An 18,890-nucleotide genomic window follows, 5' to 3' on the forward strand; every position below is an offset into this window, starting at 1 on the left:
TATACCGATGCAAAGATGCTAGAAAAGATGCATCGCGATTTCATCCCACATTGTATCCGGTGCACACTTTTTTGATCCTGGCAATCGCATCGTGAGCTTTTATGCCGATGCACCGATGCGAATCTGTGAATCTTCCCATCCCTAAAACACACACACTTACGTAGGCCTACTTCATTATTGTCAGTCTGAGGATGAATTTCAGAACAGATTAGCATTTGTTCATTCTTCTGTGTACCCTTCGTTCTTTCATTTTTCCGTTTCAAACCAAATTGGAAACTTCTTGTTTGGTTTTTCTGTTTTAAAACCTGAACGGAAAAATGGGGAAAACGAACAACAGAAATCACTAGGTCTGTAGCGGTTTTTGTGTTTCAAAACCAAACGGAAACATTGGAAAATGAAGTTTTTGATTGTGATTGTTTCGTTATTGTAATATTTTGATGAAGTCGTGGAATTCTGACGGAAATGTGGAGGTGCAGGCGCATTCAGTACACAGTTCAAGATGGCTGCAAGCTTAATTTTTTGGGGGGGGATTTCCTGCATGTACAGGCACAGGTAAAACTCCTTCCCATGGTCGACCCTCACCTGGTCCCACATCCCATTGTTGACTACTGCACAACTGGAACGAATGTATATGTTAATATAACAGTTGGTGCAACAGACATCTACACAAATCAATTAAATGCATTAGACTCAATGATATACAAATCAATACACCAGACATACTTAAGATACATTTAATTTCATAATTAGACTTGCAAAACACAATTTCAAATTCACAAATTCAGTGCTTGATAGGGAGCGCTAAAAAGCATGTTTGAAATGGAGCATTGATAATAAGCATGTCTGGCTTGGTAGCTGGGCAATGCCTAAAGGGGCATGATTGCGGAGAAGAATACTGTGTGTAAGTGATGTCCGCAGACACCCCCTTTGGATAAAGGGTAATGTGAGTATAGATATTGTGACATGGAGGAGAAAGAGGAAGAGGTGAGATTCTCTGCAGCGCTGAAGCAGCGCTGGAGCAGCGCTCCATACATCATCAGCGCTGATGATGTATGGACAGGGAAGGAGGGCTCAAATGTTCTACAAAGCAGAAATGGGGTGAGTGAAAGCTGTCAATCATCCCTATATGCTCCTTTGTTAAGAGAAACAATATTACTTTTACATTTACATTTATTCATTTAGCAGACCCTTTTATCCAAAGCGACTTCCAAGAGAGAGCTTTACAAAGTGCATAGGTCACTGATAATAACAACAAGATAGTCCCAAAAACATTGTGGGTAGCCAAAACATGAAGCACATATTATGAACAACCAAAATAAGTGCCAAAAGGAAGAACCATAAGAGTATGTAGTTAAACAAGTTACAATTAAACAACATGAATCGCTATAAGTGCAAGTGTACCTGTAGAAAAGCAACTAACAGTATCAGTTACCATTAACCAACAAGAGCAACCAGTCTCTAAGCAAGAGTTATTGTGATCCTTGAGGAAAATAACATTGGGACCAGCAAACCATTCCTAAGTACCTTTGAACTCCCGGAACAAGTGCGTCTTGAGCCTAGATGGCTAGTGGCCCATTACTCCCAGATGGCTAGTGGCCCATGAATGCCCATAGGTGCCGCTATAAGCCAAGCCCAAAGTCTATGTGATTTCCCCAGCACTTCATTGCTCAAAAATGCCTGAAAATTGGTATTCATGCGTTATTTCTCATGGTCGAGCCTATTGTTAATGCCTGTCTAGATTATTTATTGAAAGAACTGGAGAAGCAGGTGCTCTTGTGTTAGCAAGCTGAAGTAGTTTACAGGCTGTACAGTAGCTTAGGTAGTCTAGGTGTTTTCGTTATCTAGCTGTCCTTGCATTCCTTGCAAATCAGCGTTAATAAAAAGCACATGAGATAGAGCTAGCTAGTCTAACTAACAATGACATTTGCTCGTTGCTTGATGGGTGATTTAGAAAAACCGTACTGTTCAAACTATCTAAGAACCTTCTTTGAAAAAAAAGCCTTCAAACAGGCCAGAGTTACCCCTCTACTCAAAAAAACCTCCCTTAACCCTGCAGTCCTCCAGAACTACAGACCGGTATCACTGCTACCCTTCTTCTCAAAAACAATTGAACGTGCTGTATCTAACCAACTGTCTTACTTTCTCTCTCAGAACAACCTGCTTGACCCCAACCAATCGGGCTTCAAGACTGGCCACTCCACAGAGACTGCCCTTCTTTCAGTCACCACTGCCCTCCAGTCAGCCAGAGCGGCTTCTAAGTCATCCGTCATCATTCTGCTGGACCTTTCTGCAGCGTTTGACACGGTTAACCACCAGATCCTGCTCTCCAGACTTTCTGAGATGGGCATCACTGGCACTGCACTCCAGTGGATCTCATCCTACCTGTCGGGAAGATCCTACCAGGTCTCCTGGGGAGGCAAACTGTCAGGCCCTCGCCAGCTCTCCACTGGTGTCCCACAGGGCACCGTCCTTGGCCCCCTCCTCTTCTCTCTGTACACCACCTCACTTGGACCAATCATCACCTCCCATGGCTTCTCCTACCACTGCTACGCTGACGACACGCAGCTGTACCTGTCGTTCCCCCCGACTGATCCGGGGATCTCAGCTAGGATTGAGGCCTGCCTCACAGACATCTCCGCCTGGATGACCGAGCACCACCTCCAGCTGAACCTCGCCAAAACAGAACTTCTCATCATCCCGGCTAAACCCTCCATCTCTCATGATCTGTCAATCACCCTGGGATCTGCGACGGTGACCCCTTCATCCTCTGCCAGGAACCTTGGGGTTACCATGGATGACGAACTGTCCCTCACGGCCGCAGTCTCCCGGTCTTGTAGATTCACCCTCTACAACATCCGGAAGGTCAGGAGATACCTGTCTGAGCATTCCACCAAGCTGCTAGTCCAAGCACTGGTCCTCTCCAAGTTGGACTACTGCAACTCGCTGCTCTCCCAGCATGTGCAACCCGCCCTCTTCAGAGGATTCAGAACGCAGTGGCCCGCCTGGTCTACAATCTCCCCAGACGCTCCCATGTTACCCCGCTCCTCATCTCTCTCCACTGGCTACCCATCAATGCCCGTATCAGATTCAAGACCCTGGTACTGACCTTCCGAGCAGTGAACGGGACTGCACCCGATTACGTCAAGTCTCTCCTGCAACCTTACACCCCCACCCGTCACCTACGGTCTTTCTCAGACAACCGCCTGGTGGTCCCACCGCTCAAGACTGCCAGGTCCCAACACAAGCTCTTCTCCTGCCTGGCCCCCCAATGGTGGAACCAGCTCCCCACCTCCATCAGGGACACTGACTGTCTCCCCACCTTCAAGAAAAGGCTCAAGACGCACTTGTTCCGGGAGTACAACAGCACTTAGGAATGCTTGGCTGGACCTGTTGTTAGTTTCCTCCAGGATCACAATGACTCTTATTGAGTGAGTTACATTTACATTTAGTCATTTAGCAGACGCTCTTATCCAGAGCGACTTACAGTAAGTACAGGGACATTCCCCCCGAGGCAAGTAGGGTGAAGTGCCTTGCCCAAGGACACAACATCATGTGGCACATCATGTTTACTATTGATTGTTCTTCTACAGGTACAGTCCTGCACTTTTTTGTGGTTTTGTGGTTTAATTTGTATATTGTATAACTGCATGCTCTTATGGGTCTTCCCTTTTGGCCCTTGTTTAGTTTTTTCTCAATGTATGCTTCATGTTTTGGCTGCTTGCAATGTTTGGGACTACCTCGTTGTTATAATCAGTGACCTATGCTCTTTTGTAAAGCTCTCTCTTGGAAGTCGCTTTGGATAAAAGCGTCTGCTAAATGCATAAATGTAAATGTAACATTTCATTTAGCGAATTAACACGCTCAACAAGCCTAGCATACCATATTTCTTCGATTAAACGTCGCCCCCAAAAAAACGCTGTCCTTGAATAAATGGCGCACCAAAAACGATGGAAAAAATTATGTGTAATAAATTTAATCGAAGAATTACGGTAATTAAGCAAGAAAAATTGGCGACACTGAGGGGCCCCCAAATACTTTCTGCTTAAAGGGGCGATTGACTGGGTTTTTTGGCTATTTCACACTGTTCCTTAAGGTCTCCGAATAGGGTATGTAACATTGGTTGGGTTGAAGATGGCCCGGTTGCTGTTCTATGCCCCCTGATAGATCCTCTGAAATGTTCCCGGGAAAAAACACTAGCTTTTCTCTTTTTATGGTATGCTCATTAATATTTAGATAAGCTGCGCGCTGATTGGTTGATTTTCAATGAGTGTAGCTGGTGAGCAAAAACGCAACACGGCCAACAGCAGCACTCGCCAAAACACCGAAGTTGGAGACTTGAAATAAACACGCGCAAATAAATCTATTGTGTCTACACAACTCTGTTTTCAACAGATTGACTACATCATTTGAATTGATAACATTACTTGTTTCCACTTCTGTTGTTGAAGCAAACTGGATTGACTTAGATGGGTAGAACGTTAGGATACTGCTTAGCAACCAAACCATATCGTGATTCTACTCGGCTTCAGTTAGCTAGCTCTAGATATCTTGCTTAAAAAAATTACATGACATAGATCCGGACAAACATGCATCGTGAATTGTAGATTTACATTACACTTGTAATTTATTTGAATGAAACACAGTCAGGAACATGAATCAACGTTAGCCCCATTGCCAATAAACTAGGCTAAATTATCACACATTTTACCTATGCTCTTGCGTTAGCAAGCTAAACTTGTTTACATGCCAAGTACAGTCTAGGTGTTACTAGTAACAGTTACTAGCAATGCTAACGTATCCTGTATCTAGCACCTGCCTTTCTCCAGTTCTTTCAAATACATTATCTAGACAGGCGTTAGCAAAAAGCCAGACTGCTGTTCGTTTTCTGGCTATTTTTTCGGAAGCTTCCCTTCTAATGCCGACTACAGCTAGTCTAGCTAGAGTCATTTGATGTGTGTAGAAACGTACCCATAACGGCCCGCATCAGATTCAAGACCCTGGTACTGACCTTCCAAGCGTTGAACGGGACTGCGCCCGACTACATCAAGTCTCTCCTTCAGCCTTACACCCCCACCCGCCACCTACGGTCTTCTTCAGACAACCGCCTGGTGGTCCCACCTCTCAAGACCGCCCGGTCCCAGCACAAGCTCTTCTCCTGCCTGGCACCCCAGTGGTGGAATCAACTCCCCACCTCCATCAGAGACACGGACTGTCTCTCCACCTTCAAGAGAAGGCTCAAGACGCACTTGTTCCGTGAGTACAATGGTACTTAGGAATGGTTTGCTGAACCCAACGCTAGTTTCCTCAAGGTTCACAATGACTCTTGCTTAGACTGTTGCTCTTGTTGGTTAGTGGTAGCTGATTTAAACTGTTGTATTCTTTTTTTTTTTGTTAATCCAATCCATGCTTTCCAACAGGTACACCTGCACTTAGAGATTAATGTTGTGTAATTTTAACTTGTTTAACTACATGCTCTTATGGTTTCTTCCCTTTAGCACTATTTTTTGGTTGTTCACAATATGTACTTCTTGTTTTTGACTACCCGCAATGCTGTGGGGCTATCTTGTTGTTATTATCAGTGACCTATGCACTTTGTGAAGCTCTCTCTTGGAAGTCGCTTTGGATAAAAGCGTCTGCTAAATGAATAAATGTAATGTAAATGTAAACGTATTTAGCATTCTACCTGGTATGCTATATACAGGAAACGTTAGCATTGCTAATAACTGTCAGCACAACATCATACTGTCCTTATAGCTTGCGGTTGCAATGAGCATACGGTCGGAACAGCACCTCTTTCCAGGTTCAGCTTCCTAGCAAATCCTGCTTGAACTTGTCCAAGGTTGTCAAAACTGTCTTGGGTGAAATGTTTAGAGCAAATGAATGATTGAGTGTCGAACTTTGCCGGGATCTTCTCATAAATAACAGCAGCCATGCCTGTCAAATGTTTGGCTCCTTGGGAAGACTTTGAGTGTTAGCCTTCCCTGTACAGCCTGGAACACAGCATTTATGACCGTGGTCCATTTTCAATATCCTTGTTATAATTCAAAACGTTCTTCTTTGTAATTCCTTTTAAGTAGCCTACACAGAGCAGCGCGCAGCTAAACTAGTATCGGAGATAGACGCTACCTCGGGCTGGTCTGGATGTATATTTGGGGCGTGACAAAGATACAGACTAGAGCCAAAAAGGGCAGTCCCCCGTCCTACGTCACACCGGTGGCTTTGTAGAAAAGCGAGTGTTTTACAGCAAAAAACATTTTTTTTTTGATTTGCATAGGAAATTGATGTCAATGGACTTTGATATTCACTGTATGTTCATTTTACCCACCGAACCGTCGTTATTCAACTAGGACAAGGTAAAATCGGTTTTGCAATCAATTGCCCCTTTAAGGCCCCATAAAAGCTTGGGCTGGCCCTGGTGAAAGTACACTCAGTGGCGGTTCTGGCACATTGTGCGCCCAGGTGACATGAAAAAATGCCGCCCCGGGCGGCTGCCCGGTCTGCCCGTGCCTAAAACCGCCCCTGAGTACACTACTCTTGAATTATGGTGAAGGTTTAAGCACTTTTAGACCTTTAGATCCTGAGTTTGAAGTGACGGAAAACCGAACTCGAAAAGTTTATTAGTAATTAGTGAATCATTTAGCATCTCGGAGAATTCTTCGAGAATTTGTGGAAAACTTGCAAGTGGAGTGAGACTGCTTCCCGGGAGTACATTGTTTTGAAGTTACATTTACATTTAGTCATTTAACAGATGCTCTTATCCAGAGCGACTTACAGTAAGTACAGGGACATTCCCCCCAAGGCAAGTAGGGTGAAGTGCCTTGCCCAAGGACCCAATATCATGTGTCACAGCGGGGATCGATCCGGCAACCTTCTGATTACTAGCCCGACTCCCTCACCGCTCAGCCATCTGACTCCCTGTAGTTAGCCTTAGTTAGAAAGTTAGCCTCATGTTAAGTTAGCCTAAATGTGTAAATGGATGTAGAAACTCAGTTCTCTGAGTTTGTGTATGTCAGTTTAGGCAAAGGTAGCCTTTTAAACCTCCAGGTAAAAAAATTCTTAAGATTTGATTGGAACTATCTCTTTTATACATTTATAGTTGGATTTGACCTTAAACAGACATTTAATTCATTTAGCAAGTTGATTAACTCCAACAACCATAACACAGTACGTATGGTATACAAAGCTGCAGTCAGATTTGACGAAATTGTGAGCTTGGATGTTATCTTTACATATATATGGGGTCTTGATGATGATGCGCACGCAGCTTCAAGGCAGAAAGACCCGTTCCATTAAATTTCACAAGATTTTGTGAAAGACAGACAAATATTTACATTGTATTTTGGATGGTTAATTTCACCGTTTTTTCTTTCGTTAATTACACGTGAGTTTGTAAACAGAAGAACATTTCAACTGTATTTTTTACTGTAGATTTCCGGCAACCACAGCTGCCAGTTTTTTACCGTAAACCCCCGGGACGCAATCAGGACTCGCGATATGCACTTGTTTCGACCATTGCACAGTCTCGCGCTCGCTCTAAATATAAAATCCCCGAATTCCGGGAAATTGAATAGCATTCGGGAATGGGGGGTCTCAAGATGGCGGAGTGAGTGGCAGCACTTTTGCAGGCTCCGATAAAAAATATGATTTTAGTCCTTGAAATGTGGTTAACTAGTGTAACAACCCCTCCTTTAGACAGCTATTTAGAAGAGTGTCAAAGTTACGTGACAAAAGTAAGATATTACAACGTCCTGGGTTTCTTATCCTACATTTCAAATTTTTTGAACTCATGTCCGACCACAATTACACCTTGGCTGCTCTCCACGAGGCATGTGGAAATCTTGACGTGGAAGAAGAAATGGAAGCGGTGTAGCACTCATCCAAAGAAGACAAAATTAACAAAGACCATACGCCAATTAAACAGCCGAGGCGAAAGAAACAGAGACACCAAGATGGAATTGAAGACGCGAATAATGGCGCTGCAATTCTACAAGCCATACAAGCTCTGAACAGTAAAATGGACGAGCACACGGAACTTTTGAAAAGCTTCGACAGACTATTGAAGCTAACACAACAACAATCAAGGAAAAGCGAGAAGAGATCTGCGTGCTTCAGAAAAGAATAGGAGGCCTTCAGAGAGAAAACAACCTGTTGAAGGAAGCATATGCCGAGCAAACCCGATAAAAAAGAAGGTGGAATCTGAGGATGATTGGTCTCCCTGAAAAGGATGGAGAGGACACGAGAGAAGTTGTCATCGGAATACTGACAAGAGTTGTTCAAATGTCTGTGGAGAGGCTGCGAGACACCGTAGACACCGTTCACCGGCTGGGGAGGAAAGGCGATGCCGCCATCTCACATAACACACCGAGAGCCATCATCATTCAGTTCGGGATGAGAACGGTGCGGGTTGATTGGAAGAAGTCTAAGGATGCAAGAGTGTGTGGGGACATGCACATAAGTTTCAAAGAAGACTTCTCGAAAGAAGACCGGGAGGCGCGTTCCAATCTATGGCCACTGGTCCAAGAAGCCAGGAAGTCAGCTAGCCAGGAAGACGCTCTGATCGATAACCGGAGAGTGGACCCTGACTGAACACTTTTGCTGTTTTTGAATGGCTGTTAGGAATCCAGCCTGCACTCACGTTTGAATGAGGAGCTATTTTGTTGTTTGGTTGACATTTAAACGGTCAGATGACCCTTACCCGCACTTTTTTGTTCTTGTAGGCTGTCACTGAACGTTCGAGGTTAAATGACCAGATGTTGTGGTTGAAGTATAGTTGGTTGAGTGGATGACTGGAATGTTTGTAGCGCCAGTATGTTGCTAGTGCTGGATGTTTAAGTTGATTTCATATTTGGATGGACCTTGGCTACAATGGCTGTTCTGTTTGTAGTTTTTCATTTTCACCGTCTACGCGGTATGGAGGGTTGGTTGTACTCTGTGTGGATTGTGGACTATTTGCTCATTCCTGCGCATCGTTACACTCTTTTGGGCTTTGTTTATAGAATATACGTATCACCTAAATGTTGTCCTTTATTTCTTTAAATACTAGGGGGATGAAAGAATGTAAAACGTAAGGCTATTTTTCTTTTTTGTAAGGAGCAAAGGGCTAATTGTGTTTTTTTGCAAGAAACCCACTCAACTGAGGCTGACACGAAATTTTGGAAATTGCAATGGGGAGACTATCTTTTTCAGTCATGGAACGTCACATTCGGCAGAAGTTATGGTTTCATTAAACAGATTTCCTGGGAAAATTATTGACCATAAAAGTGACTCTAACGGCTATTGGTTAATGGTCGCAACAGAAATGAATGGTATAAACTACATTTTGTCATGTGTGTATGGTTATAACAATAGAGCACAGAACAAAGGTCTTTTCTCATCCTTATGTGAGTGCTTAGCAGAATGGAAAATGCTTTTTTCAACAAATAGAGTAATAATAGGGGGGGATTTTAATTTGGCCCCTGATCTTTGGTTAGACCGCCTACCATCAAAGAGGCATTGCCACAAATTTGACGAAACAATAGCTGAATTGATCACAAAGGCCAATCTAATAGATTATTGGAGAATGAAAAACCCAACTAGAATTCAGTTTACCTGGTTCAACTCATCTCACAATGGCCAGTGCTCAAGATTGGATTATTGGTTGATCTCAGACAGTTTAGTTAATGAGGTTAATGGGTGTGTTTCAGCATCACCCCTGACTGATCGTTGTGTAATATCTTTGACACTTTCTGCGGGTGGAAGAGAGAATAACATAAACTCCATATGGAAATTTAACAATACCCTTTTGGAAGATGCTGAGTTTTGTAAAGTAGTTTTAAACAACTGGTTATAGAAGTAGGTGAATTGGAAATGTCTTTTCTGAGTAAAGGGGAATGGTTCAAGTTCAAAATTAAACAAATAGCTATTAGGATAAGTAAAAAAAATATCAACACTTAGAAAGATGAGACAAAGAGACATCATTAGTCACATTAATAAGCTGTGCAGTAAAGATGATTTGACACTGGAAGAGCGGACTGAACTAAAGATCTACAGTCTAATCTTGACAATATATATCTGGAAAAGGCTAAGGGGGCATTTATTCGTTCGAGGGCTCGTTGGATGAAGAAGGGGAAAAAAACGTATTTCTTTAGTCTGGAAAAACAGAGACAGACGAAGAAGAGTATTCGGAAGTTAAATATTAATGATACTATTGTTGAGGACCAAGACCAAGTAAATGAATACGTCAAAGCTTTTTATAGTAATTTGTATAAGTCCTTTTTTTCTAAAGAAGAAAAAGATTAGATTCTTAGATCAGATTCAGGGGTTTAAGAAGTCAATGGATGATAACTTTAAACAACTTATGGAGGATGAGCTAAAAATCGAGGAGCTAGACTTAGCAGTCCAGAAGATGTCTAAGGGGAAATCACCTGGAATAGATGGGATAACTGGAGTTTCTGTCTTTCTTTTGGAATGATATCAGGGAACTACTCTATAATGCATATTTAGATTGTATCTCAGCAGGTAATCTTTCTCCCACTATGAAACATGGTCTCATCACTCTTATCCCCAAACCTAACAAACCTAAAAAATCCTCTTTTATTGGATAATTGGAGACCAATTACCTTGTTGTGTAACGATTATAAATTGCTGGCACATGTCTATGCTAATGTTTGAATGAGGGGTTATCGCATATTATTGATGAGTGTCAATCAGCCTTCATGAGGGGTAGAAACATTCATAATCATACCAGATTGCCGCTAGACATGCTTGATTATCGAGACTTCATTACAACTGATGCTTTTATTTTTTTTCTAGATTTTTATTAGGCTTTTGATACTGTTGAACATACCTTTTTATTTGAAGTTTTGGGAACAGCTTCTGTGAAATAATTAAGATGTTTTATACTGACATATATAGTTCTGTGTCCCTGAATCCCGGTATAACTCCTAGGTTTGAGGTGCTCCGAGGTATTAGGCAAGGGTGCCCGATTTCTCCTAAACAGTTTATTCTAGCCACCCAATTGTTTATCATGCTCATTAATCACAACCCTGAGTTGCATGGAATCTCGATATTTGATAAGGAATTTAAAGTAAGTCAATTTGCAGACGACACAGCACTCCTTTTAAAGGATAAATTCATGGTTGATGTTGCCCTTGGGTCAATCTCGATTTTCTCTAAAGCTTCAGGATTAAGCCTCAATGTAAAAAAATGTGAGCTACTTCCCATCCACTCTTCTACGGACTCCATCATTTCTTCAATCGAGGTTAAATCTGAAGTGAAATATCTGGGGATAGTTCTGTCTAAAAATGCTATCAAAACCGTATATATATACATTTTTCTAACCGTATAGTAGATATGAAGAAATCTGAGTCGCTGGCTTACCAGAGACCTCACCATCCTTGGTAGAGTTACTCTTTCTAAAGCAGAAGGTATTTCCAAAGTAATTTATCCAAGTCACTCCCTGTATGTGTCTCCTGGTAATGTTAAGAAAGCCAACTCAGCCATTTTCCAATTTTTGTGGAGAAATAAAACTCATTATGTTAAGAAATCACAGCTTGTTAAGGAGTATGCTATGAGTGGAATCAATGCTTTGGATTTTTAATCAATGTTTGGGACCTTTTAAAATTAATTGGTTGAAAACACATCTTTCACAACCAGATTATATGTGGTTTCATATACCTAGAAATATATTTTAAAAAGTAGGAGGGCTTGAATTTTTTGAGTGTGAGTGTGTGTGATTTTGAGTTGACCAGAATTCCTGTTAAGTTATCAAACTTCCACAAACAAATTCTACAGTATTGGAAACTGATATTCACCCATAACTTTTCTCCACATGGATCCACCTTATGGAACAATAGGGTCATTGAAATCAACAGGAAAGTGTTATTCAAATTTGATTGGTAAGAAAAGGGCATTGTGTTTGTAAACTATATTAAAGATGATAATGGTACATTTTGAGTATAAAGCTTTCTTGGATAAATATAGTTGGTGGCCAAGCCGCGAAGCGGCGAAGCCACCTTAAGTGTTTCTACGTATTCTTATTATTATTATTATTATTACACATCTTCTTCTGCCATGGGAGTCTATGGCAGCCCCTAGAACCAATTGGTCAGAAGTTGTGAATTTTGGCACACTATTTGGGACCAGTCCCCTCATCAATTTCACCAAGTTTCATGTCTCCTATTCCAACCATCTAGCGCCACCAATGGGTCAAAGTTGAAGGTGTGTTTACACATGTTACTTTTGAACCATATGCCCCATTGTCCAAAATGAGGTATCGTTGGATTCCCTGGATCAAGACGAGTTCAACGCACTCTATGACATCATACCCAGTTCTATAGATTCTCCGCCATTTTGAATGTAAAGGAAAAGCGTTTTTTCGCTACTCCTCCTACAATTCTTGTCGAATCTTCTTCAAAATTGCCACAGATGATCTTCAGACCAAGCCTCACAGAAATCATCCCCTGGAGCTTTAATTTTCGCAACCGTTTGTTAGTTACAGCCACATCAAATTGATGTGGCTGAATTGATGTGGCCGCCATTTTGAATATAACGTTTTTTCGCTACCTCTCCTATAAGGTTTGTCCAATCTTCACCAAATTTGGCACAGATCATCTTCAGACCAAGCCACACAAAAGACATCACATGTTTTTTTGATTATCTAAACCTTTTGACTGGAACAGCCAAACAAAGTCGTCAACCAAGCCACCATAAAAGAAGTGAGGTCATATCTCAGCACCTCTTTACTGCATTGACACCAAATTTGGTATAGGGACTAGGGACACTGTTCTAAAGAGGTCCAAAATAGGTCATGCCATTTCACCTCTAGGTGGCGCTGCAATCAGCAACATTTGGCACCATTTATCTTCAGATCAAGCCTCACAAAAGACATCACATGTTTTTTTGATTTTCTACACTTTTTGACTGGAACAGCCAATCAAAGTCATCAGCCAATCAAAGTCGTCAACCAAGCCACCATAAAAGAAGTGAGGTCATATCTCAGCACCTCTTTACTGCATTGACAACACATTTGGTATAGGGACTAGGGACCCTGTTCTAAAGAAGTCCAAAATAGGCCATGCCATTTCACCCCTAGGTGGCGCTGCAATAGGCAAAAATTTGGCAACATTTATCTTCAGACCAAGCCTCACAAAAGACATCACATGGCGTTTTGATTTTTGCAACCGTTTGTTAGTTACAGCCAATCAAATTGAGCAACTGATCCGGAAAAAGGGAAGTGAGGTAATATCTTACCCAATCTTTGATGCTTTGACTCCAAACTTGGTGTATGGACTCAAGGCCCTCTTATTAAAAGGTTTGAGACAGGTAGTGTCATTTGACCTCTAGGGGGCACTACAATAGGTAGGATTGTGTGTTGACCAATAACTTTTGATTTGTTTGTCTTATTTAAGTGATTCCTTTGTCTTATGATATCTTAGTAGATCCCGTTTCTGACACATGTTAACTTGTGATACCAGCCGAATTGATGTGGCCGCCATTTTGAATGAATGTAACGTTTTTTCGCTACCTCTCCTATATAGTTGTCCAATCTTCACCAAATTTGGCACAGATCATCTTCAGACCAAGCCTCACAAAAGACATCACGTTTTTTTGATTTTCTAAACCTTTTGACTGGAACAGTCAATCAAAGTCGTCAACCAAGCCACCATAAAAGAAGTGAAGTCATATCTCAGCACCTCCTTACTCCATTGACACCAAATTTGGTAAAAAGACTAGGGACCCTGTTCTAAAGAGGTCCAATAGGTCATGCCATTTCACCTCTAGGTGGCACTGCAATAAGCAAAAAAGTATCTTCAGATCAAGCCTCACAAACGTTTTCAGATGGTTTTTGATTTTCAAAACTGTTTTTCCGGTAAAGCTGATCAAAGTCGGCGATGAAACCGCCAAAACAGGAACTGAGATCATATCTCAGGAAATTTTTGCTGAATTGACATCAAACTTGGTACAGGTGCTCGGGACCCTGTTCCAAAGAGGTCCACAGAAGGTTGTGTCATCTAACCGCTAGAGGGCGATCCCGTGTCTGACACATTGTGATACCAGCTGATTGATGCGGCCGCCATTTTATGTTTTTATAAAAGGTTTTTTCCCTATTCCTCCAACAAAATGTATCCAATATTCACAAAATTTGGCACAGATCATCTTCACACCACAATCACCTTGACATGTCAAAATAGTACTGAATCACAGTTGTTTAAACTTGGGCCAAATCTGACAGTTGATATAAGCAGTTGAAAAACTAAATCCAACCAAAGCCAACGAGCCTGCCATCTCACTGGTTTTCTGTTTATCGAGACAGTAAGCCACTGCAAAGGAAGCCAGGTACAACGCAGTCGCTAACTACATGTATTCTTGCTGGATATAGTCAAAGCAATCCTCACACAAATTATCAAAGTCATTTTAGATTTTCAAAACCATTTATCAGGTACAGCCAAAAAAACTTGTGAACGAAGCTGCCATAAAAGTGAGGTAATATCTCATGTTTGCTGCGTTGACATCAAACTTGGTACAGGGACTCAGGACCCTGTTCTAATCTTATTATTATTATTATACATCTTCTTCTGCCATGGGAGTCTATGGCAGCCCCTAGAACCAAATGGTCAGAAGTTGTGAATTTTGGCACACTATTTGGGACCAGTCCCCTCATCAATTTCACCAAGTTTCATGTCTCCCATTTCAGCCATCTAGCGCCACCAATGGGTCAAAGTTGAAGGTGTGTTGGATTCCCTGGATCAAGACGAGTTCAACGCACTCTATGACATCATACCCAGCTCTATAGATTCTCCGCCATTTTGAATGTAAAGGAAAAGCGTTTTTTCGCTACTCCTCCTACAATTCTTGTCGAATCTTCTTCATAATTGCCACATATGATCTTCAGACCAAGCCTCACAGAAATCATCCCCTGGAACTTTAATTTTCGCAACCGTTGCCGTTGTTAGTTACAGCCACATCAAATTTATGTGGCTGAATTGATGTGGCCGCCATTTTGAATATAACGTTTTTTCGCTACCTCTCCTATAAGGTTTGTCCAATCTTCACCAAATTTGGCACAGATCATCTTCAGACCAAGCCACACAAAAGAAATCACATGTTTTTTAGACTTTCTACACTCGACTGGAACAGCCAATCAAAGTCATCAGCCAATCAAAATCGTCAACCAAGCCACCATAAAAGAAGTGAGGTCATATCTCAGCACCTCTTTACTGCATTGACAACAAATTTGGTATAGGGACGAGGGACCCTGTTCTAAAGAAGTCCAAAATAGGTCATGCCATTTCACCTCTAGGTGGCGCTGCAATAGGCAAACATTTTCAGACCAAGCCTCACAAAAGACATCACATGGCGTTTTGATTTCTGCAACCGTTTGTTAGTTACAGCCAATCAAATTGAGCAACTGATCCGGAAAAAGGAAGTGAGGTAATATCTTAGCCAAGCTTTGATGCATTGACTCCAAACTTGGTGTATGGACTCAAGGCCCTCTTATTAAGAGGTTTGAGACAGGTAGTGTCATTTGACCTCTAGGGGGCATTACAATAGGTAGGATTGTGTTTTGACCAATAACTGTTGATTTGTTTGGCGTATTTAAGCAATTCCTATGTCTCGTGATATCTTAGGAGATCCCGCGTCTGATGCATGTTAACGCGTGATACCAGACGAATTGATGAGGCCGCCATTTTGAATGAATGAATGAATAAAACTTTTTTCCTTACTCCTACACAATGTATCCAATATTCACCAGATTTGGCACAGATTATCTTCAGACCACAATCACCTTGCCATGTAAAAATATGACTGAATTACAGCTGTTTAAACTCGGGCCAAATCTGACCATGCGTGCCACAGGAGAAACGGCTTCCTTTTTGTATTCAGTAACTGTACACAGCAATTCCCAGTGCTGATAATGGCTCACTGGGATAGACTGGCGCCGTTGAAGTGCAAGGTCGTAGGTTCGAATCCAGGCAAAGTCTCAGGCATGTCATGATACTGGTTTATCTGTTTAGTGAAGCCAGGTATGTGACAGTAGCTGTCGAGCAGTATAATCATAATGGCCACGATAATGTTTCATTCTCAGGGGATTTATACTCATGAAGAATCCGATTTATTGTGCTTTACAGATATGTGTCCTCTAACCTCTAGGGGGGCGATCCCATGTCTGACACATGTTAACTTGTGATACCAGCCAAATTGATGCCGCCATTTTCATTAATTAATAAAACGTTTTTGTCCTACTCAAAATGTATCAAATATTCACCAACTTTTACACAGATTATCTTCAGACCACAATCACATTGACATATCAAAATAGGACTGAATTACAGCTGTTTAAACTTGGGACAAATCTGACAACCGCTTGCCACAGGAAAAATTCTTTATATTTTTACGCAGTCACTGAAATCTGATTTCCAGCACTGAGAATAGCTCACTAGGATAAATTGGTGTCCTGGCAACGTCAGAGGTTCAAATCCAGCCAAAGCTGACAAGCTTGTCATGTCTCTGATTCTCTGTTTAGCGAGACTATAAGCCACTGCAAAGAAAGCCAGGTAAACCGCAGTCACTAGATGTCGAAAGTTTCTTCTGGGTCATCTGACCTGCTTGGCCACCACATTGCTGCTTGCAGCTATATTTTAAATTGTACTTGTAGAGAATTTATCAAGATTTGTAATGCAATACCAGTACCATTATTACAGCTAATTCGAGGCACAATGTTGTATGCAAGAACAAGACCCATACCAACTTTACCGAATTTAGTTATAAATGATTGTATTTTGTTTGATAGTAAATGTAATAACAGATACATTTTTTAACAGACTTGGCTTTATTTGTGGACATACCATCCACAACCGAAGTGTGTTACACAATGCTGTAAGATTGCCTATACTCATGCATTGCTGTTGGTACCCAGAATGCCCTGCGGCAAGCTGAAAAGCTACTAAGTTAAGGGCATTAGTTTAGTTAAATAAGAGTTGTTTGAAGTTCTATTGTTGTGTTGGTTCTGTTTTGATATGTGTAATGCTATGGTCTATAGGCTAAATAATTTGAGTGTTCACCTAGATTGCAAATGTTGTCTAGTTAGATCGGTATCCAAGCTGTCCGCCACATAAGTGCGTTCAGGCAGGCGTAACGCAATGTTCATAGTTTAAAAGTGCAGTTTATACTTCACATACACACAGGGTTCTTTCGGGGGGTTTGCGGCTTATGGGGGGCCTCAAAATTGTTCTTGGCCCACGGCCTCCAAGTAGCTAAAACCGCCCCTGATTATCGTGCATCTGGCAATACTGAGAGGGTGGTCGACCAATGACAGTCAGAGCTCGCGCTAGAAGGTAAAAGGGAGATACCAGAGAATAAGTACGTTCAACATGACCAGTGTTGGGGGTAACGAGTTACAGTAACGATATTACTATTATAGGTAATGAAGTAAAGTAACGCATTACACTCAATATTGGTAACTACACTACTTTACTAGACCTCAGGAACGCGCTTTCCTGCATTACCCAAGCCATGTTTGCCGGTCTTAAAAGTTCTCTTTTAGTGGCGCTTGCATGCCTGCCTGTGTGCTTGCTTGTCTGGGCACCATTGCCACAGAGACCAATTTGAGTGACGTAGCTGCTGGTGCGTAGACATTAGGCGCGTTCGACATGGGCTGACTTCATGCAGCGCCGCAGCCGGCTGCAGACGGCTGCCTTGAATCTGAGAATGCCATCGGCTGCTTCAAGTCAGCCGGGCTGCAGGCGGCTGCAGACGACGCCTGCGTTGCATGAAGTCTATTAGGTGCGTTCGACATGGACTGCGGCTGCATGAAACGACCGGCGAGAGTAGCCGCTTGCAGTCGGGGAGGAGTTGAAAACGGCTCTGTGAAGTCGGACATTCCAGCTTCTCGTGGTTTGCTGCGTTGATGTCAGTCACATACTTTACAATTTAACTTAGTCTTTCCGTTAGTGAAGAGGCTGACTAAAACCCTTTCTTCAACACATTTTTAAGGAAAGACTAAGTTAAATTATAAAGTAAAGTAAGCAAACATCGCCTTTTAGAAGTAGGGAAGGGAAGTAGGGAAGCGGGAAAATGGATGAGACGGAGACAGGAGGGTTCAGCCAGTGGCGATATTCTCATTATTTTAACTTTGTTGCTCGAAAGGACAAAAATATTACAGTAAAATGCACTTTATGTCCAGGCGAGAGGTGTCTTTCAACTGCTGTCAACTCAATGATATTTTAAAGTGAGGCATATTTCTTTGGTCAGATAGTGTGGACAGGCTTAATATTCGTTAAAGTGAATGGCTGAGTTTTATATGCCATTTTGTTTTACATGTTTACAATTACAATACACTGTGTTCGCTGCGCGTCGGGCCTCACAACACCCTGGAACCCATACATTATTGACGATAAAGTACTGCCTCTCGTACCTTATTGCTTAATTGAAAAATAAAGTGATGAAAGGGCCATGATGTTTGTCCATGTATCTTTGCGGTAAATTTGGACATTTGCTTAAAATCTTTGAAACTAAAGTAACTAGTAGTGAAGTTACTTTTCAAATGCAGTAACTACTAAAGTAATCTAGTTACAATTTTCAGAAGTAACTAGTAACTTGTAACTAGTTACTTTTTCTGAGTAACTACCCCAACACTCAACATGACCCGATGAGGGGCTGCAGGCGGCTGACTTGAAACAGTGAATTCTGGTTAGACTTTTTGTCCAACGTGAGACGGCGCCGAGGATACGTCACTGTGACGTCGCCATCAAAGTACCGTGAGATAGATTCGAGAACTGCCGGCTGTGTAGCCGAGCGCATTTTCTCGAGGGCAACTCCACGGGTTCAAGTGACGACACAGCTATTTCATGATTGGCCAGACTCACACACAACAACTTTGACGCGTGTTTTGTAATATTTGGACACCTTCA

The sequence above is a fragment of the Hypomesus transpacificus genome, chromosome 26 (genome assembly GCF_021917145.1).
Source record: "Hypomesus transpacificus isolate Combined female chromosome 26, fHypTra1, whole genome shotgun sequence".
Lineage (NCBI taxonomy): Eukaryota > Metazoa > Chordata > Actinopteri > Osmeriformes > Osmeridae > Hypomesus > Hypomesus transpacificus.